Consider the following 8,886-nt stretch of genomic DNA (forward strand, 5'->3'; position numbering starts at 1 on the left):
GAGTGTCCAATGGCCTGTAGGTGTAAATAGACTGTGGAGTCCTGGCCGGACAAGTTAGCTCTTCTGTGTTGTGCCATCCACTTCTTCAGAGGTTGTTTGGTGTCCCTGGTGCATATATCATGGCAATCATCCTGGCACTGGAGGTGTGGTCCTAAACTTTTGATCAGCTGTAAAACAGCCTGTTTTCAATAAATTGCAAGCTCAATAAAATGTTTTGTCTCACTCCCATTTCTTCTTGTTGCATGCTGAAGCTCTACTTGGAACCTTGTTAAGACCCAACCATGAAAGATATAAAAAAAAAATTTGCCACTTTATTAAATGATCTTAAGCTTTTAATCGGGACTGTACTTTTGTGTGCATAAACTCATCAGCTAACACATCTGCTTTTTCAGCTTCTATTTCAAGCATCTGCAGCCAGAGATCACAATCTGCTTCACACAGCTTATCCTTCTCCTGTGTCTCCTACTGTAAACAAACTTCAAGTTTTGCATCACTGCTAGGTCCATGGGATTCTTGAAAGAAAAGCTTAAAGCGAGGCAGGGTTGCTGGAGCTGCATTGGGCTTGATTTGGGCACCTGGAGGTGTAGCAAGTACAGCATGGTGCTCAGTTCTATCAAGTGAAACAAGATAAGCACTGCTTCCAGGAGGAGCTGAAGCTTCCTGAAAGGAGACATCAATCACAGTCACAGTAGGGTCAATAAAGACATCTAACTCGATTAGTCTTTCCAGCAACACCTGCTTACTATGTTTTTTGTTTGTTTTTTTACACCATATTTTGGTATTTAAAGTTTGTAGTGATCACAAATACTTGGTCCCAACCTATCAGAAGATTGTGTTGTCTATATAATGCCTTCTTTATTTTATCTATTGACAAAAAAAACAAAACAAAATCACACGCAAACACAGAAAGGCACGTGATTAAACATGTTAATCGTCAAAATTATTTATTAATCAAATTGATATGTGTATTTTTTCCACACAAACAAAAAGAAGTTCAAAGCAACACAGAAGTACCCTGATATTTCATTGAACTCTCACATGATATTAAACAGAAGCTGAACACCCAGCTCTGTAGAGTGGCCAATCATACTGAAGCAGTGCACTTCATATTTTTGGCCACCAGATGTCACCAAAGAGGATTTTCTTAAAAAGCTTCAAGTAATGAACCCTTTTTTTCTCGATACAATGCTTCAGAAAACTTCATTTGGCTATCACTAGTTTCTAGCAGTTGTCGCTAGAAACTATATTGTCGCATGTATACAGGGTACCCACAGTTACCTGTCCAGCCTTTCACTACAAACACTCTATTCACATACAGAAAGTGCGAAACAAAAGAGAGTAAGACGCAGCCACAGCTGGTCAAGCTGCCCTTTTGTAATGATCCCTGGGGTGTGATTGACCTACGTGATCAGCCAATAGATGCCTACTAATTAAATTTGAATTTGAGTGGGAGTACTCTAGCAAGCCATTCAATTCAATTCAATTTTATTTATATAATGGCAAATCACAACAACTGTTGGGGTTGAGGGAATTTAGACAGGACAAAGACACACTGTGGAAGAGAGCCAGAGATAATAACTACCAACTAACAGTTAAATGTAGAGAGGTGCCTAAACACATGAGTGAAAGCAGGATTTTGAATTCAATTCTGGATTTAACACAGAGCCAATGAAGGGAAGCCAATATAAGGAAATATGCTTTCTCTTTCTAGTCCATGTCAGTACTCCTGCTACAGCATTTTGGATTAACTGAAGGCTTTAATTTAGTGAGGTATTTGATTGATAATCTAAGTAAAAATCTAGTTTGGAACTTTGTTTTGAAGGGCTTTTTTTTTCAATAAAAATTGGCTGCTGAGTCCTTGATAACTATTTTTGTTGTTTGTTCTTTATTCTGTTTGACTGAATTTACAAAATATATGCTTCAGTTCATTTGAACTCTTGGAGTACAGTCAGCTTCTTCGGTCAGTGTGCATTACTGTTATGGGTTGCGTCCTTCTCCCATATACTCTTCCAGTAGTGTTTCGTCTCCAGCTTTGGTGGGGCTGTTCTCATTCCCCTGACAATGGTAGTATACCTCAGATGGTTCTGTGGAGCACAGCTGGTTTCTCCTGCCTTCCAGCTCCCTGGTATACCTCTTCAAGCAGATGGCCAAGGCTATGAGTCTTTTTTGGCAGTTTCCAGGGCCTCAGGTATGGGCAGCTTGCTGTACTTTGTAGCTTACTATCAGAGCTTGTTAATTTTTTAGTGTCAGCTTTATGCATGCAGCTCCCTCCAACTTTGTAATTTCTCTCTGCAGGGGAAAAACAATCAGCTACAAAGAAGAGAGGCCCCAAAGCTGAAGATCTGTCTCCCATTCCGCTTTTAATTATCCTAGGAACAACAAGTAAGCCATCAGTCTGAAAGTGAGGTATCTATTGGGGTGATATAGTACTATGAGATAAGAATTGATAAGCACTTAGCAATTCCAATTCCACTATCACTATTGCTTATTGATTTAATTCCTTATCAGTTCTCTTATCCATTCTCATTGGCACCACTTTGATATGGAACGCCAGGACTGCCATAACGAATTAATTAAATACACCATTAAATAATTAATTAAATGTGGCAATAATTAATTAAAATTGGAATTAATTAATTAAATAAATAGTTATGACACATGTAATTAATTAATTATTGACACATTTAATTAATTATTTATGTATTTCACATTTTAATTAATTATTGACACATGTAATTAATTAATTATTGACACATTTAATTAATTATTTATGTATTTCACATTTTAATTAATTATTGACACATTTAATTAATTATTTAATGATATATTTATTTATTTCATTTTGGCAGTCCTGACGCCTGGCTCTCGTCATGAAATAATTTTATCTGTCAGCCTCACCCATCAAACTCAGGGGGCGGGGTTAACGCTGCCCATGCAGCTTCTCTAACATTTGATTGCAAAGTAAGTCAAAACAGGTCGATCCTAGAAAATCGATTGCTTGTGTAGACTTGGGGCAGCCAGTTATCCCAGAATGCAGATCAAATCACAAGCAGCAATGGTGGTGGTGTAGTTTTAAAATACCCCGTTTTTCTGTCACCAGCTACACTTTTAACAGTGTTTTAGCCGCGAATGTCGCGACGTATGTCTGGTCAGGTTGTCAACATAGAACATGTTTGCAAAAGTGCTCAGATGTTTTCAGAGATTTCACTAGCTCTGCTAACAGTTAGCATGCAGAGTGCACCGAGGGGGTACATTAACCGGTTTGTTTACATATTCCACTCTCCGTGTTCCACATGTTGCATTCGCAGATTCTCATTTTCACCGAACGATCGTCTCTTTCCGCCTGGTCTTGTGTCTCTGTGCTTCTGTAACATAAAGAACGAGCTGACATTTTTCTCACGAAACCAGCGATCAGCTCAACAGACCCTCAGTTTACCTGCATGCATCCTCCTCCTCATCTGTCAGCTGTTTAACACCTGCTGCTAATTCAAGAAACACGCCTAGTTACCTGGTGATAGTCACAGTTTAACTGGGCAGCCGGTGCTCGATATAACGCAATGTCAGCGCATTTTTCTGCACAAGATAAGTAAATATAGTGTTTTCCCCGAGCGCAGAGCTGCTGGAGCTCGTTTCCTTACAGAGCACTTTATAGGCGAACAGCTTCATCAGCGGCTGATGTCCAATCACCGGCACACAGCTTTCAAACCTCAGCTGAGTTTTAGCTCTCAGTGGTTAAACGCTGGACTTCATTCACTCAGGTTCTGTCTGTCGGGTCACGTTTACTTCGCTGTTTTATTTACAACTGAGCTGGTTTGGCTGAGGTTAAAGTTACGTTTCATAACTGCATAGTTTCACAGACGTTTAATGGTTCACTGGCACATGTGTTAGACTGAACTATCATCTAAATATCATCTGTTTTTTAATAGTTATTCAACTGTGTTCTAAGCACCAGCTGTCTGTTAGAATGTGATTTTTTTTCTCTCTCTGTTGGCAGAGGTATAAAAATGCGCAGGAAAATCTGACGTGCATGGCGAACTTCACCGACGATATTTAGGGAGGAATAAACACACATCAAACATAAATGAACCATTTGTCTGTCTCCATAATTGAGAGAAGTTCCTCTTCTTATGTCAACACTCTCTCTCTTTTTTTTTTTCTTTTTTTTTTCTTTTTCGGTCATGTTATGTTTACCTGTCAAAGGCTTGTTACAAACTATGAAACACATCGTGCAGACTTCTGGATGTTAGAAGAAAACGAATACTGCTCATGAATGAGACTAAAGGCAGGAAGGTGTCCTTTAAAACTAAACATGTTAATAGGACCTCCCTATTTATATCATAGTTTATGATATAGCACGTGTATTTCAGTAATAGCCTGCTGAGGCCACTATACGTGCTGGCCTCATATCAAATGTGAAGGCAGACTGAGTCTATGTTTGACGTTTTTTATATCTAATCTTCCTTTTCAAACATTTAAACAGCAGCGAGTCTGCAGCTGAGGGAATACAAATTCAAATTGTCGGAACAGGTTTGCTCGTTTCTTGGATTCATTTGGTGATTTATTAAATGTATAACTGTTATTCTAATCTGCTGCTGAGTCTCTTACACTTTTCTTTATGCTGTATATTTTCACGTCTCTGGAATAGTTGGCAGTTAGATAGTCAGCTGGGAAACTTTGTGTTAACTCATGGAGCTGAGGATATCGTGGATATGCTGACCTCGCTGCGTGGTGTACAGAGCGAGGTCAGCATGATTAATATTCACAATAAAAATATTAGCCGAACATCATGAAGTCTGTATGTGTTTCATAGTGTCGAACAACCTTTGTACAGTTAAAGCCAGCAGTTACTACATGACGGAAACACCAACGTTATCTCTTTTATGTGTTTATACACAGGTCACGCTGATTACTGAACAAAAACCCAAAGATCAGATGTTAAACAGATTTATTTGCTCTCTCTCCTCCTTAAACATGTTTTTAATGTTAGTTATAATTCAGAATTGGCGACTGAAACACGTAGGACACATAAGAACATCAGGAAATAAAACATCGATAAATATAACCTCAGTAAAAGAAGTCAGCGGGGGTTACTACAGCTGTGTACCGGGGCCTGCGCTTTGTCGGTGGGATTGCTTGCGAGGCGAGCGGGTCTATCCCACGCTTTGCCGTGAGACTGGGCAGACATCTCCGAAATCATCGAAACACTTTTGCAAAGAGGCTGTATCTTGACAAACCGACCAGACACATGAAGATTAAACCACTACATTCTCGGCTAAAAAAATATTAAAACGGTATTTGGTAACACACAAACAGGGTTTTTCAAAGCTCAGTTCTGTTAGCTTCCACATGCCGGTTGTTGTGTGCTAGAAACAATGGCCACCAGGCCAAAGCAATGGTTTTGACTCGATCAGCGTTAACCCCGCCCCCTGAGTTTGATGGGTGAGGCTGACAGATAAAATTATTTCATGATGAGAGCCAGGCGTCAGGACTGCCAAAATGAAATAAATAAATATATCATTAAATAATTAATTAAATGTGTCAATAATTAATGAAATGTGTCAATAATTAATTAAAATGTGAAATACATAAATAATTAATTAAATGTGTCAATAATTAATTAATTAAATGTGTCAATAATTAATTAAAATGTGAAATACATAAATAATTAATTAAATGTGTCAATAATTAATTTATTACATGTGTCATAACTATTTATTTAATTAATTAATTCCAATTTTAATTAATTATTGCCACATTTAATTAATTATTTAATGGTGTATTTAATTAATTCATTATGGCAGTCCTGGCGTTCCATACTTTGAGAGTCATTACCATCTCTGAGTAGCAGATATTACAATGGACATTACATTTTGTGCAAATTAATTGCATGCTGTGTGATCAAATATTTGTGCATGTTGGAGTTGTTTCCCATCTTTGTTGTGACAAGTTTTGGAGTCCTTCCAAAAATAAAAAATAAAAATAAAAATCATGTATTGTGCATATTACACAGAACATTTTTCTTACATTATTTAATTACTCACAGGTTTGGATGGAGTTTGAATGGCAAATTCTGATTGCATTCTTATTATAACCAGGAAAGATGAGAGAAGAGGAGATGAAGAGTGCAGCAGGTTGATGAGACACCAAAAGAATGAATGAAAGCTTTATTTGTCACAAGCAGGTTGCCCATGCAGCGAGATGGGAAACCCCCCCCCCCCCCCCCCCCGACCTTACACACATAACACAGACATCACATGGGGTTACAAGTCAGAGATCGGTAGCGTTACAGAAAAAAACACTGAAATGTACACAACAACGGGAAGGTACAAGAGGAAAAAAAGAGACCTCCACTCATGCTGTGCTTCCATGGTAGGACAGCATGAGAACAGGAAACAAAAAAACTCCTCTGCACAAAAAAGCACATAAATGTCCACAGCACAACATTGTGGAAGACATGACAAGCCACAGGGATGGGTAGGGGATGAGGAGTAACCCCAGGCAACACAGCAGCCATCCTGCAACGGCGCCGTCTTTAAGCCGGGGGCGCCGTAAGACATCGCCCCGCTCTTCGACAGCGCGTGCCCGGACCCACCTCGTGTTCCCAGGGGGCAACAAGCATCGAAGGCGTTGGAAAGGGAGGGGGGATGAGTGAGTGCTTATCAGTGTAAGTGTATGTGTGTGCGTGTCCATAGTTCAGCTGAGACAGTGTCCTTCGGCCTATCAGGCTAAGTAAACAGTCCTCCAGCCAATCCAGGTGTCCTTGCATGGGATGGGAAGAATAGCCGTAACACAGTCGTTATCAGGGAGTGATTGTTCGGCTCCAGCCTTGGGCCTGCAGCTGGCGCCGTGATGGGGATCCGCAATGTTGATGTTGATTTTGTAAATTTCCATGCGAGCAGCCCAGGAGAATTTTCAGGCTGCCCTAACACTCTGACACTGGTCTCTCAATCGCCGTTGGAGAGCCGCGAGCCTCCCCATGATGGTATCAAACTTCTGTTCCATGGTGTTGTCATTCTTTTGATTCTGAGACCTCACAACTGCAGTGATCCGTTCCGCGATGTCTTCCAACTGTCGCTCAAGGGTCTCATTTTGAGCAGGCCTCTCTCTGATGTATCCCCCCATACGCTCAATGTTGTTGCTTTGAGCCTTCACAGCAGCTGTAAGCGTCTCCAAGGCGTTGACCATATTACGTTCGTTGTGAGAGGTCGCGCCTCGTCCCATCGCTTCGATTCCAGCTGGCAGCCTTGGGGGGGTTTGAACAGCCGGTTCCGCTCTCTTATTTCTCCGATAAACCAGGGCTAAGCCAACTCCGATCAGCATGAACCCTGTCATCACGGTTCCGAATAGATAGATATCTTCAGCGTCCTCGATCGACAGTCCCGCCAGGCACATGATCCTCCAGTTCTGCCACCCGTCCATCGTGTATCCGGCAGGGAAAGTCCCTCCAGGGCACTCAGGCTCTCCCGAGCCCAGACTTCTCGTTGAGAAAAGGGTGTCAATAGCATTCAGAGACCAGTTGATCAAATCCATAATTCTCTTTTAGGTTTTAGAGAACGACAGTGGGAGGCTGTTCCAGGGAAAGTAATGCACACGAGACAAGACAAGGACATAGAGGCTAAGCAGGGAAGATAAGGGTGAGGAGGAGAGGAGAAAAGTGCGACGCATGTATACAGGGCACCCACAGTTACCTGTCCAGCCTTCCAAAAGAGCAGAAAAGGTGAAGAAGTGGTGAGCATCAAAAAGACTAGTAAGAGGGCACCCAATTTAAAAGGAGCCATTATGGAACAATAAAAGCAGAAACTAAAAGCAAGGGCTGGCAAAATTTGGGACCGTCTCCATACTCTCTTCTAAATAAATATGTCCTCAGGATTTCAATTTCTTTTTCTTGACGTTACTCATTCTGCTTAATATAAAAAACAGCAGCACACAATAACTCAAATTGCACTGATGGTTTATTTGAGTATCATTCTGTGACTTCAACCTTTTGGTATAATTTTGGACATTTTATTTATTAATTTTACTATGAAGTATACTAAATAACTTTTTAAAAGTTGCTGTTATCAAAAGGCCCACATTAGCAGATTTTAATATTCATGTGTCTATTGGATTAAAATGGATGCACTAGTCTTTATTCACCCCTTGCCTTGGTGAATCGGACAATGGAGTTCTGTTGATGATGGATGTCTTTCTCTAGTCACACAATCGCTAACCTCAAGGAGACCATACAACCTCAAGGAGAGCTCACTGACATAACACTGATCAGCTTTCTAGACTGGCCAAACTCAGATTTAATCAACTCTGAGTTTATTTTTTAAAATTCAGAATTTGTTGAACATGCTTCTTGGAATAGGTCCCTATTTGTATTTTGCAATGTCATCAAAGCAGGGAAGGGTGTGGCTGCAGTTACCATTGTATTTGCGCCCTGACTTTAGCGTTTTAGGCACTATTTCTCTAATTTAAGTAGTTCTTCAGTAGCAACAGCAGTTTCTGACTTAACCTATATCTGACGTATATCTAAGTCTGTAATCCATAAACTAAAGGTTTCTGAGCATTCTACCGAGTATATAACACTATTGCAATGCCTGTAAGACTACAGACTGGTGGAATCAACCCGCATCCTTTTTTTGGTTGCTACCAGCTGCATCAAGTTCACTGCAGTTAGTACATGTAACCACATTTACTTCCGCTTACTGTTCAAGTAAATTTGCATGCTCCCTACAATTGTCAGAAAAAAATCTAATGCAATAGTGGGAAATACACATTTTATCCTTGATTAATTATTATACCGCATATAATTAACAGAGCATGTGAACAGTGCCAGTTGTTTTTATTTTAAACGCGCAGCACACACACACACAAAACATCGACCTACTAGCAGTTGTCTGT

Source organism: Astatotilapia calliptera, chromosome 7 (genome assembly GCF_900246225.1).
Source record: "Astatotilapia calliptera chromosome 7, fAstCal1.2, whole genome shotgun sequence".
NCBI lineage: Eukaryota > Metazoa > Chordata > Actinopteri > Cichliformes > Cichlidae > Astatotilapia > Astatotilapia calliptera.